The sequence below is a fragment of the Heterocephalus glaber genome, unplaced genomic scaffold (assembly GCF_053883595.1).
Source record: "Heterocephalus glaber isolate CG9 unplaced genomic scaffold, H.glaber_assembly_v1.0 deba00001104, whole genome shotgun sequence".
Classification (NCBI taxonomy): Eukaryota; Metazoa; Chordata; class Mammalia; order Rodentia; family Bathyergidae; genus Heterocephalus; species Heterocephalus glaber.
This window is the reverse complement of record NW_028258193.1, coordinates 1,017,020-1,030,721: the sequence shown is the minus strand read 5'-3', so window position 1 is coordinate 1,030,721 and position 13,702 is coordinate 1,017,020. Positions and strand designations below refer to the sequence as shown.

Genomic DNA, 13,702 nt, shown 5'->3' with positions numbered 1-13,702 from the left:
TTCTTGGCTTCCCTCTCCTCCGGCTCCTGGCCCTTCCTCCTGCATGATGGCGCACTGTGCCCCAGACAGCCTGAGCAGCCTGCCTTATGCCCAGGCTGTGCACTTCCATGCACGCACCCGGGTCACGCTCACCCCAGCAGATCCTGGGTGTGACTTCCAATGGCAGGCAGCTGACCGGTGCCCGTCCTCACCCCGACAGGCCTGGAGCTGCCACAGTGCCCGGGTTCCCCGCCATCCTGGCCTCCTCCGAACAGAACCCATGCTGGAGCCTGTGAGGCGTGGCAGGCCAGCTCCCCGCACCAGGGGCCCTCCGGGCGTCCCTCACACCTCCTGCCCGGGCAGCAGAGGCCAAGGACCGGTCCCCCACTGCGCTCTGCTCGAGGGATCCTCGGAGGCCCTAGCAGCCGCCCTCTGGGGCCCTCCCATGTGCCGCTCCCACCCAACACTCAGCCTAGCCGGGTCAGCCCCTCCCCTGTGCCCACACCTGTCCTGTTCCTACTTTTCTTCCACCACACGTCACCTTCAAGCACCCTAGAAAGCCCAGCACGGTGGCGCATGCCCGGAATCCCAGCACCAGAGGAGGCTGGGGCAGGAGGACTGCAACTTCGACCCAGCCCACGGAGCTCAGCGACTGAGCAAGGCCCTGTCTCAAAAGGAAAAATCAAAAGGAGAGCACGATCTGGGGATGCAGCTCAGCACAAAGGCCTTGGGCTCAGTCCCTAATACCGAAAAAAGGTTCCATAAATTCTACTTGTTTGCCATCTCTCCTAGTCTGAGGACGTCGCCCGAAGGGCAAGGTCTCCAGGCCCAGGGCAGCCGCACGGAGGGCTATCGTCTTCCACTCACAATGCCCGTGGCGTTTTCTCCTTCCTAAAAAGGAGAGCACCTGAAGGGTACACGAGAACAAAGTGGCAACACTTGCAGGGAGCTGCTAGGCCTTGGTGCGCAAGCGCAAAGCCGCAGGAAAGGCGCCCATGAAGGACTCCGCCCGCTGGAGCCCAGAGCGAGCCAGCCATCTGTGCAGGTCCTGGGGCGGGGAGCTGGGTGGGCACAAGCACTCCTTTCCTTCCTGTCCATCTAAAAGGTCATGGCCCACACTAGGCAGAGGCGCTCGGCCTGCTGGACAGCACGGCCTGCCGAGCTGCCTCCTCCTCAGGCCAGGATTAACAGAGACGGCAAATCCTAGAAACCCTAAATCTGCCCTCCTCCTGACACCACCTGTGATTAGCTACCATCTCCAGCTGAGCACCGCACCTTTCATTCTTTCCTATGAAGTCATCAGAACCGTGCAAGTCTAAACACTGCTGCAGGACAGAGGGAGGCACCCGCTGCACACTCTCCCACCTCTGAACCAGGCCATGCCACTCTCTGGGCATCAAGTCCCTCTGCAATGCCGGACAGACCTCAGCCCACTGGAGAGCCGCCCACGGAGCAAGAGCATCCACGGAGCAACTCTGTACTGACCTGCAGAAGTGCTTCTGCCATTGAACTGGGGCCCACACGAGCCACCCCGCCAGCTGGCCCCACGGACCTGCTGAGCCCAGGGCTGGAGAACAAGGCCTGAATCAACCTCCTTATCGCTTCTGCAGCAAAGTGGGGAGGGGCAGGGCCACAGCTGAGCCCTCAGTGGGAGAAAGCAGCTGGCCCGGTCCACACAGGCCCCCGCATGGCTCGGTGCCACCTGCCGGCCTACGCACTCTGGGAAAAACAGACCCAAAGGTGCTCGCAGGAGCTCCAGGCCTCCAAGGCGCAAGCGCCATCAGCTCCGGAATCCCTGGCTCCCATCTGGCCCCTGGCTCCCATCTGGACTGACTGCTCAGCATTCAAGCTACTTTGGAGCCACCTTTGCAGGGAACCAGCCCACCGCCTGGACTTGCTGGAACCCACTGCCCATCCTCTCCAAACCCAGGTCTCCACCTCCGCTCCGCTCTGCTCTGCTGCCCCAAGGGCCACTGAGCAGGCCTCCACAACCTGAGCTCTTCAAATCCGTTTCCTCAGGTTCCTTAAGGAAAATCAGAAGCCAACCTGCAATCACTACCCTGCTTTTCTTTCAGAAAATAAAAGCAAAAACTAAAACGTTAGGGGCCGGGGATTTAGCTCAGTGGTTTCGCCGCCTGACCCGAGTTCTATCCCCAGTACCAAAAAACCCAAAAAAACAAAAAGAAAAAACTAAAATGTTAAGTGTTTATACCACATTTTTATAAAAATGAAAGTCCCGGACTGGGTGCCACTCAGCAGTACAGCACTTGCGAGTGTGCACAAGGCCCTGGTTCCAGCCCCAGCACCACCAGGACGTGTGTACACAAGGTAGGTATGCCGGTCTCTGTGCCAAGTTTTACTTGCACAATAAGAGGTATAAAGGATATAAGTGATACACAGCATAAATACACAACTTACACAACCATCTAAAACGCACACACACACACACACACGTACGTACGTTAAGACACACACATCTAAAAGCCCCGTCAGCTCCCAGTCACCCACACATGAGAGAACACACGGGCTCACAGTGCCGCGCTGACCCTGGGGTCAGCCCAGGGCTGCGTCTCTAGCACTGAAGAAAAAAGCTATTTTGTACAATTTTGAATTCTACCTCCTGCTTATTGTCCAGGACTGTGACAATAACCGCTCTGTGCGGAGACTGCTCCACTGAGAACAGCGCTGATACAAACGGCTCTTTGACCCAAAGTGACCGCCCGGTGTAACGTCCGCACTGGCACTGAAGCCAGCCCAACTTTCCAACAACAGCCATGTTCTATAAAGCAGGTGCTCAAAGGGTATAACAGAGCAAGCGAGCAGCAGCGAGTGTGAAACCAGAACTCCGGGAGGCTGAGGCAGGAGGGTCCTGCGTTTGAGCCCCGCCAGAGTAAATTATGGAGACCCTGTCTGAAACAGAAACTTTCAAAAGGGCTGGAGATGCAGCTCAAGGTGAAGGCTCTGGGTTCAATCCCAGCCTCCGGCTACCCCCCAAAATCATCCGGCAGGGAAAAGCCCCCGCGTGACAGACTCCCCAGGACAAAAGCAGCTCTCGCACCCATCTCGAGGGCACTCTGGTCGCGACAGCCACAGCAAGAGCTCGCCCGCTGCGCGGAGCTCCTGAAGAGTCCCCCTCCAGGAGAGGAACGGGGGGAACACCGCGTCCGCCTGCTCTCTGGTAGCCGGGCATCCTGCTCAGGATCTGACTCAGATTTTTAGAAGCAAAACGCAGGGTCCCGCGGAGGGAAAGCGGGCCTGCTGATGGGGCTCAGCCTAAGGCGGATCCGCCCAACTCAGGGAGGGTGGGCCAGTCGAGGACTCCAGCCCGCCGGCCCACCAAGGCGGATATGACCCTCCTGGGCAACTCTCGCGGGGTGCGGGCTGACCCAGCCCCCCCCCCCGCTGTGCCCTGCACAAAGCTCAGCGCGCCCACCGGGGCCTGCGCCGCGGAGTCCCCAGGGGTCAGGGCGCGGCGGAGGGCGGCGCCGCCCATCGCTCTGTGAGTGCCAGGGAGACCTTCTGGGGAGACCCTCTGGGGACACCCCCTGAGGACACCCCCTGGGGCTGGGGTGCCGCCGGGGATGGGATGGGCGGACACCGCCGGGGTGGGAGGACGCCGACCTGGGGAGCCGCCCCGGGGCTGAGGGGCCTCCCTAACGTTGGGGGGACACCCGCCGAGGCTGGGGCCGCCCTCGAAGTTGGAGGCTGCCCGCTCTGTGAGCTGCGGGCCCGCGCGTCTCCAGACCCCAGGGGGCTCAGCGACCTCAGGGACAGACAGAAGTGCAACTTTTACAGCAAGCACGAAAGCCAGCCGGCGTCAGCCGGGGTCTCCGGGAGCCTTCGGCCGCACTCACCGTGCACCCGGGTCCGCGTCCCCCGTCGTCCCCCGTCGTTCCGCGTCCCCCCGCGTCCCCCCGCGTCCCCCCGCGTCGCCTGCCCGCCCCGACTTCGTGGAGCTTCGGCCCCGCCCCGGCTGGGTGACCATCCCGCCCTCCGAGCCGTGATTGGCCTCGCCGGGCCGTGCCGGGCTCCCATTGGCCTACGCGCCTGCCCGCTTCTCGGCCGCGCCCCGCCCACGCGCCCGAGCATTCCTTCGAGGCCACGTGGCCGCCCCCCCCCGACACGCCCCACGCCCGTCCGCCCGTCCGGCTGCGCACGCGTCAGAGGGCACTCGCGGGGCAGGGGCGTAAGGGGTCCCCGACTCCCGGCCTCGTCCTCCGGGGGGGAGAGTCCGTCCGGCCCCTGCTTCCCAGGCCCCGCCTGCTCCCGGCTTCTCTCCCTGGCCCGACCCCGCTAACCGCGCTCTGCCCTGGGCCCTGGGGCCCCGAAGCGCCACACTGCGGGGTCCTGCAGGTGATTTGTCTGTCGGAGTCGACCGTGGGCAGGCGTCTAGGGGTTATCCTAGCTCCTGCTACAGGAAGAAACGGACACAAACACATTTTTTTTTTGGTACTGGGGATCGAACTCAGGTCCTTGCGCTTGCGCAGCAGGCGGCGAAACCACTGAGCTAAATCCCCGGCCCCACAAACACATTTTTTAATCGAAGGACCGGTGAAGAACGTCAGATGCTTGGCCGGTCCGGTCGCCCGCAAAGGCCTTCAGCGTGCAGGTCCCTGCACCTTCTCAGCAGACTGGCTGGTCACAGAAGCCAGCTGCGTTGGGAGTCAGAAGTGGCAGGCCCATGTGGGGGCCAGAGCTTTTCGCATATTGAACTCACGAAATTAAAGTGAACCTGAGTGCCCTTAAAGCTCTGTGCTCTGCAGTGTCATGTCTTACAAAGTGAGACTGGACAACCATAACATAAAGACTGGAATGGTTGGGAATCAGATGACAGTAGTAAGGTGATCTTTTAGCACTGGTGACATTGAGTAATTTTGTAGGAATGGCCGAGTTATTTGTAGATGCTGGTGGGACCCATTTTACAGCACACTATGAAATACTATAGCATGAATGGATTGAAAAAGGGATCTCAGCACGTGGGATCAGAAAACTTGTTTCAGATTTCTGTTCCTAGGGTTCTTTGACACCTTGTCCAAGCCTTCTGCACAGCTGAACAGTCACAGCCCCCAGGGGTGAAGCAGTCGACTTCGACAGTGCTGCCTACCACACAGCACCTCTGATGCTTTCTGACCACGTAGACCAAGGTCAGAGGGAAGGCATAGTGTGTGCTGCCTGTCAGCAGCTGCTATGCCCAGGCCGGGAGCCATGGCGCGAGGCAAGGCCTGCTCGGGCTGCATCCTGTGGGGTCCAACCCGGCACACTGCAGACACAGCACCTCTGAAGGCCCCGAGGTGGGGAAGTCCGGATTTTCCATTATGATTCCCTCTGTGACCCGTGGGCTATTTAGGGAATTAGGGTTCATTATCAAATATTTAGGGATTTTCTGCTTTTCCTTTTATTATAAATAAAGTTTAGTTCCTCTGTGGCCTAAGAATATGCTCTATATGATTTCAGCCTTTTCAAGTCTGTTGGGCCCCATGTTGTCTCTTTTGGTAAATGGTCTTCGTGCAGTCACTGAGTAGCAGTCGGTATCCACCAAGAGGTGGCCATGCAACGAGTGTCTGAAACGCTGGCCCCATTGGACACTGAGAGTGTTTACAGCCTGCCGACAGCCTGTTCTCTGCAGCATCCACCACACATCTAACCAAGCTGCAAAGCAAGAAAAAAAAAGACAAGAATCAAGAGGTGGGAAATGGATTATTCACAGATAATATGGTTGTGTATGTAGGAAACACAAAGTGATCTACAATTGAACTATTACAATTAAAAATGGAATTCAGGGGCCAAGGATTTAGCTCAGTAGTTCTACCACCTGCCTTGCAAGCACAAGGTCCCGAGTTCATTCCCCAGTACCAAAAAGAAATGGAATTCAGGAGTTTGAGATGGATCGTAGACATAGCTGTCAAAGTAAACTATAAAATTTCTGGAAGAAAATATAAAGAAAAGATCTTGGTGATTTTCAGATGGGCCACAAAACACACTGACCATTTGGCTACGATTTAATGTCTTTCATCAAACTGTGAAAGCTCCACTCAGCTCATGACGGTGGTTACGAAATGAAGAGGCAGCCACAGGTTGGAGAGGCCCAGGCAGGACATGGACCTGGCAAAAAGCTCGTCACAGGCTCCTGTGTGTGGCTGTCACATGGCCCCTGCCGAGGGACTGTTTCTCACAGCTGTGGAGGCTGGCAGCCCAGGACACAGTGCATGGAGCCTTTGAGGACCTTCCTGCTGGGTCACCATGTGGGAGGGAGAGGGAGGCAGGGGCCCAAGTGCTGGCGGACAGAGGGGCCTTCGGGGGACTTGATCCTGGGGCAGTGCCCGCTCCACTGCATGAGGCCGACCCTCCCAACCCTGGGACCGATTCGAACCACAGTATAGGAGGAGCTCCTGCACATCGACAGTGAGAAGCTAATCCAATTAAAACGGGACAGGAGATATACACACTGCACAGAAGAGGCACCGGTGGCCATGGGGAACTGCAAATGTTGCTCCGTGTTGTTATTTCCGGGAAACCTGTGAGATGCCCCTGCGCCCAGAGGGGAGTGCCTGAGGTGAAGACAGAAGCAGCCGGTGCCACAGGGAGCCGAGACCAGGCCACCTTGCTGTGGCAGGGCCTATGGTACAGCCTCTCAGGCAGGCGCTAGGCAGTGACCATCCAGGGAAGACATTGCAAGAACTCCTCATCTGAAACAGTTCAGCAGTGCAGGGTGGCTCACATAGTTCAGACTGAGAACCACTGGGTTCATCGTAGATGAAGGCCTTAGGAGCGCCTGGTGCTCTCGGGGTGAGGAGGCCAGGGGTCACACTCGGTGCCGTGACGCGTGTGCTGCCCAACACCTGCGTGCACACGGCAGACAGCTGACGAGAGGATGCGCAAGTGTGGCTGACTGAGGTGACAGTGGGTGGGCCTGACTCGGGCTTCTGAGAGGCAGAAGGAAAGCGTCCCCTCTCCCCAGGCCCTGCTGGGCCACCTAAAACCGGGAAGCCACCCTGGCCCCTTCAGTGTCTCCTCTCGTCCTCTTGCCGTGGAGTCTCTGCACCCTCGCCGAGGCCTGCTCCGAGGACTTTGTCTCGGACACGGCCCTGCAGCCCTAATCTCAGACCTCTATGGGTGCTGCGCTGGGCCCAGAAGGCAGGTCAGCAGAGCCAGGCCCGGGCTGCTGCCTGAGGGCCTCGGTTGGGGCAAGCACGGTGCTGGCAGCCCCGGGACAGTCTTGGTGCCACTGCAGGACTGCAGCTCAGCACCTCTCGGCAGTGTGGGGTGAAGACTCCACCCTGCAGTGCCCTGGTTAGGGGTCGGGTTGGGGGTGGGGGTAGGTAGGTAGGGACTGTGGCTTCCGGGGGTGCACAGGCCTGGGAACCCCAAGGACAGGCTCACTCCAGGCCACTCTCACTGGCCCTGTGCACAAGCTGACGTGGATCCCCCCGGGCCACCACCACAGGGTCCCTGGCTGGCCCATGTCAGGCCTCGAAGCTGGGCCTCTCCCAGCACAGCTGGAGTGGCAAGTGGATGTGCGGGAGCCAACCAGGAGCTTGTCCTCCCCAACACCCTGTCCTCACCTCTGCCCTCCTGGTCCCCCTCCTCCCGGGCTCCGGGAGGGCCACATTTGTCACAGGCACTGGGTGGCTGGTTCCCCTCACTCTGGCTGTCCAGCGCCTGTGGGTGTCCACACGGCTGGTGCCCGGCACTGGCAGCAGGGCCATCCTGGGATGGGACGGGTTGCAGTGGAGCTGGGAGAGCCACCAGGGTACCGCTGGCACTGAGTGTGGGGCTGCAGATGCTCGGTCCTCTCCGGGGCTTCACATGCAACTGTGAAGAACCAGACAAATGTATGGCACAGACACCACCGAGCAGGCGGGTACCTCTGGCATGGGCAGCAGTGCCAGGTGGGCAGGGTCACTGCTGCAGGAAGGACACGTTCCCATGCCTGACCATGGCTCGCTCGGACCTCAGAGGATCACATCCTGGGTCATCACACCCAGCACACCCGGCCACTGAACTCCTCAAACCCATCCCGGAGTCTAGAGAGAGACCTCACGTTCACCCAGGGCCTCCAGGGGCTGAGTGTCCCCGCTGGTGGGCGCTGACCCCTGCACCTCCTGACTGTGCTCTGGGGACCTGGGCCCAAGCATTGCCACTCCTCACCCCCTTTGATGGGCCGAGGCCAAGGAGAACAGTGAGGCAGATTAAAAAACAATAAGGAAGAGAGAGGCAGCTTAGGACTCAGCAAAGACAAGGCCAGTCTCCCCGAAGGTCTCTGCAGGACCTGTAGTGTGGAGGGGGAGGACACATTGTTCCAGCAGGAACAGTGACGTTCTGTTTCCAGAGCTCTGGCAACAGCTAGGCCTGTTTTCTGCTTTGGGGGAGAGCAGAGGGCAGATACTCGGGGAGAGCGAGCAGCTCCGGTGGCCGGGCGCACCTATGGGCAGAGGGGAAGGACAGCTTCCTCGCCCAGGGTGCCTGGCCAGCGCCAAGGAGGGCTTCACCCCCACCCACTGCCCACCCACGTAGCCACGCCTCGGGCACAGCAGCCAAGATGCGCGGCTGCAGCAGGACAGAGGCCAGTGAGGGAGGCGGCGCTACCCTGACGGCCCTGGGGTCAGAGCAGAGGCGACAGAGCCTGTGCCACGTCAGGAGACGCTCGCCCCACAGTGGCCACCACGCCTCGCTGCCCCTCCCGGGCCCGGCTTCTCTGAAGGCACAGTTGTGCACCCACACAGCATCGGTGGCTGCTCGGTGGGCACCAGACCACCTCACCCTTTCAGGCTGGCCCTGAAGGGAGAGCTGAAGGACCACGGGCATCCAGGAGCCTCAAAAAGACCCCAGGGACCCGGGTGGCCTGAGATCGTGCAGCTGGGCGGATAAGGGGGGCGAGGACAAGGAGAGGCGCCCAGCAGAGCCTGACCTCAGCTTCTGGGGAAGCAGGCGGGGGCGGGCACGTTGGTCACCCGACGGGGCACGCAGCACCCGGGCTGGCCCCACAGCAGGCACCCAGGCTGGTGCAGGGCATCCGGCCACCTGCACCCAGGGTCCTCAGAATCACACCCCGGTCCATCACACCCAGCACACCCGGCCAGCGGACCCCTCCAACCTCCCGGCATCTAGAGAGAGACCTCGGGGAGCCGGGGCGCCCCATGCTCACCCAGGGCCTCTGGGGACTGAGTGTCCTCGCTGGTGGGACTGACCCTGCACCCCAGGGCCTTCCCTGGGGCTGAGTTCTCCCCTCACGGGGAGACCACGGCAGCCCTAGGCAAACACTTCCACTCACCGCGAGCGTCAGCACATGTGTCTTTATTTTGGGCAGAAATGTCACAATAAAAATTTCACCAGCCTACTTGAAGAACTACTAAAAATTTCTGACTGTTGTACTCGTTTTACAACATATATATTTCAAAACATAGTATTGTACACCTCAAATGTATAGAATTTTGTCATTCTGTGGAATTAAAATATTTTTAAAATATTTAAATTCTTTCAAGAAAATTATATATTGTACATTGCCCTCCATTGTGTAGTTGTTGCAAAATGTCCACATCTTACTGGGCGTGAAACTGACACACAGGGAAATCCACAAACCATGACTCTAGTAAATCACCACAGCCAGTGGCGTGTGAGCAGCCCTCCCCACGGGGAACCTGCTGGGCCTGCTGGGCCTGCTGGGCCTGCTGGGCCGGAAGCCCACAGCCGCCCCAGGTCCCAGCAAGTGAGCGTCCCGGGGAGGGGCCAGGCAGGGCGCTGCAGGGCAGGGGGCTTCCTCCTTCCTGTCGCTGACTGCAGCTCACCCTTGGCACAAGCCTGCCCGGCGGCTCCCGGCAATCATATTTTATCAAATACTGGGGTGAGAACCACTAGGTAATTTGCTAACTAACCAATCCCAGGCGTCACCTGTGACAAGAACATGAAATGCTGGAGCTGAGAGAGCAACGAAAGGAACAAGACAAAGCAGAAACCCAAGCAGGCTTAGAGGACCCCGGGTAAGCTTGGCACGGTGGACGGCAGCTCCTGCCCTCTTCCCTGCTGAAACCCAGCCCAAGGGCTCGTGTCGTGAAGCAGGTGAGAGGCGCCGGGTGCAGGCCACAGTGGAGTCTGGGGGGACAGGCTGGTGGGGGGCGCCCGGAGGGGCAGAGGGAGGGCGCGCAGCACACTCAGGCCCCAGGGCAGGGAAGATGCTGGAGACAGGCCCAGAAGGGGCCGCATGGGGAGCTGGACCGGGGCGGGGGGGGGGCACATGGGGAGCTGGACGGGGCGGGGCGGGGGGCGCCAGCTGCAGAGTGGACCGCGAGCACAACCACGCCGTGCTGGGGTCCTGGGACTCCCCCCGGGGATGCACACACAAGCCTGTGCGTACACACACAAGCAACTTGCACTGCTGTTTGCACGGTGAGGGAAGAGCTGAGGTCCAGTCCCAGGCAGCGGAACTGGCCCGGCTCACCTGTGAGTCCCCCGAGGACCTCGCCTCCCACTGTCCTGGGAAGGAAACTGTCCAGGCTTTCAGTGCGTTGCTGGCATCGGAGACCCGTGCTTTCCCCGGCCCACAGCACATTAAAGCCCGGTGCTTATCTGGCTGGAGAGGCACCTGCCCATGCCTCCACCTGCCTCCTGAGCCCTGGGGAGTGGAGCGACCCTGGGCAGAGATGCAGCGGCTGTGGGGCCGGGACTTGGAGCTGACGCGGTGTCCCGAGGGGAGGGTTGCATCACAGGGCACAGAGACGAGACGCTGCTCACCGGGGGACGACAGGCCCAGGCTGGGGCCGCTCTACCTCAGGCCTAACTATGGGTACTGTCTGGTGAGCGGGCAGAGCTGGTGTCATACCTGGTCCCAGCCGCCATGGGGTAACTGTGGACGTCCTTACAGGAACAGCAGGAAGTGCCCAGCTGAGGTGAATACCACAGTGTGCAGAATCTCTTGTTCACCTGAGACAGGAGATGGGCAGGCCTCTGGAGACTCGGTGACTGAGGACCTCACCTGGTTCATTACCAAGTTCCTTAGTGATGCTAAGAGCCTCAAAATCCAGTACGCAGGGCTAGGGTGTAGCAGTGGCCTAGCACGCAGGAGGCCCAGGGTGTGATCTCTAGCACAGCTCAGTATGTTAATTAATTAAAAATTTAAAACTCCAGTGCACATGCCAGAAGTCAGGCCTGTGACCTTGGGAAGAGGCAGGTGCCAAGGGCCCGCGTGGGGATGGACATGCCAGCGTGGGCACTGAGCAGCCAGGCAGCACAGGGTGGGAGGCCCCGTGGCCCCAGGTGGCCTGGGCACCAGTACTGCCCACTGCCTGGCTGTGCCTCAGGGCGGGAGAGGGGCTCACTCAACTGCGTCGCAGAAGGCGGTTGTTGGGGGTGGGCAGGAGGCAGGATCTGCCTTATGGTAGGTCAGTTACACCAGGGCTCCCGAGCCTGGGGCTGCACCCTGCACCAGTCCTCGGCCTGTGGGAACGGGCCGTGCAGCAGGTGGACAGAGTGGACAAGCAAAGCTCCATCTCTGTGGACACCATCAACACTGCTCCCCACATGGAGATGGAGCACCCTGCATTCCAGCCAAGCCGCTGGACTCTGTCAGAGGAAAAAAGGGACCACGAAGGACAGAACCAGTGACTGCAGGCCATTGCTTCAGCTGGTGTGTGGGCCTCCCTCTCAGTGGCTCACAGCACCGCCAAAGCTGAGGAGCCCTTCCACAGGTGAAGGTGCCCCAGTTGCTGCTGAGGACCTTGTCATGAACTTGTAGGGCAGGTGCGGTACAACCAGCGGCCCGTGCTCCTCTGTCGGCTAGCACCATGACTAGATGGTGCACCAAGGTACACAGACAGAAGGATGCGTCTACGGAAGCTGGCAACAAGGCATCAACGCTTGCTCTGTATGATTTATTTTTCAGGAGGATGTGCATGAGGATATGCTATGTGGACCTTTGTTACCAACTAAGACCACCCGAACTGCACTTCACAAACACTGACTTGGTCAGGTGCACAGACTGAGCAAAGAGTGGACGATTTCTGGTTTGACTACTCGGGTCAAAGGCTGCTTCTGAATGTCATCCATGGAGAAGTGCTGGCTAGCTGAAAAATGTCACCTGAACTTAACAGTGTTCTGCAGGATGTGACTATCAAGCACAGTCCAGTGCATGCCCTTAGCTCGGGTCATTCACACAGCCGTGAGAGAAGATGGACACAGAGCACATACGTGTTCTCTTACACACAGTGGTGAGAGGGCTGCGGATCTGAGAGCTGCTCCAGAGATGACTTTTTTTTTGGTACCGGGGATTGAACTCGGGACCTTGTGCTTGCGAGGCAGGCGCCGGAACCGCTGAGCTAAATCCTCGGCCCTCCAGAGACGACTTTTAGAAAGAGTCACCACCGGCAGCACATTTCGGTGATGCAGAATGGGTCACAAATCTTGCTTACCTGTGTGACATATTCAGCCTGCTCAGTGAACTCAACCTCTCACTTCAGGGGGAACAACTGCTGTGCCCAGTCGGCAGACAGTGGCTGCGGCGAAGCCAAGCTGGGATTATGAGCGATGAGTGACACTGGGTCACTGATGTGTGCCAGACATCAGCAGGGACTTTAACAGGACCTAGGCATTCTTTCTCCCAGCTCGGAGACCATGGGCTAACAGCTTTCAAAAGACACCGACCGGAAGGAAGGGTCCGTGGCCCACTTACGAACAAGCTACGTGAGCTGATTTTGTCCGTGCTAGAGGAGAACCCACTGTGTGAGACTGTAAAAGGTGACAACTTCAGATTTCCGTATGTTCTGCGCCAAGTCAAGCTAGCGCATCCTGAGTGTCACAGAAGCACTGACAAGCCTGCTTCCATGTCTGATTCCTGTCCTTGTGAGGCACGGTTTTCTTCAGTGACAGCAACCAGAACGAGCCTACGAAGTAGACTGGAGTTAAACAACACACTCCAGGGGTCACTGTCTCCCAGCACCCCAGAAGGGACCATCTCCTCGCAGGAAAACAAGTCAGGGCTCCCACCGATTCTTCATTATGTACTACAGTGTGCTAATGATGGAAATACAGTGCACAATAACTGGAATGCACCTGACTCATCCTGAAACCATCCCCACCCCAGCCTGTAGATAAATGGACTTCCACGATACTGGTCGCTGGTGCCGAAAGGTTGGGAACTGCTGGCTCAGACCATGGAAGAGGAGCTGTGACTGCAGGCTGCAGGGGTGAGGAGGCCAGGGGTACAGGGGAAGTGGACCCAAGTCACACATTTGCCTGACTGTCAGGGCGTGCAGATGAGTGGCACGGTGTGTGAAAGGCAGTGTGAGGACCCGTGGCATTCCAGAAGCAGGCAGAGAGCCACGAGGGTGACAGGGCGTTCCCAGACACTCCTGGGTCCCCTCCGGCCCGTGCCTGCTTGGCCGAGGCCCTGTGAGAGTTCTGGGTCTCCAGCTCTCCTGTGCCCTGGGTGCTGGGCCAGCCGTGAGCGCTGCACGTGCTCTCCGCAGGAGGAGTGAGAGCGGAGACTTGGGCAGCTGCAGCCCCAGGCGCTGCGTGGCTGTCCTCGAGAGAATCTGGGAGTGCAGTCCGGCTCCGTCCTGGCTCTGACCCGCCGTGCAGCCCCCAGCACCCCCAGCATGCCATCACTCACACCTGCCTGTGTCCCAGCCCCACCCACCACAGCTGATCCCTGCAGCTCCCTGCCCGCAGTGGTGCTGGCCGCCTGAGGGCACGGAGAGCGCCCACACCCTGGCAGAGCTGAGCTTGAGGACCG

At 59.5% G+C, this 13,702-nt stretch overlaps 1 protein-coding gene across 6 annotated transcripts in view; it reads right to left on the bottom strand.

The window, feature by feature from the left end:
• Arhgef10 (Rho guanine nucleotide exchange factor 10) overlaps positions 1 to 3,933 on the bottom strand; it is a 90,308-nt gene extending 86,375 nt beyond the window's left edge. For all 6 annotated transcript variants that reach the window (XM_004869568.3, XM_004869570.3, XM_004869569.3 and 3 more), the window contains exon 1: positions 3,834 to 3,933. The gene's annotated coding sequence lies outside the window, so the exon portion shown is untranslated. The remainder of the gene's footprint in view (positions 1 to 3,833) is intronic.
• Between the last annotated feature and the right edge of the window lie 9,769 nt (positions 3,934 to 13,702).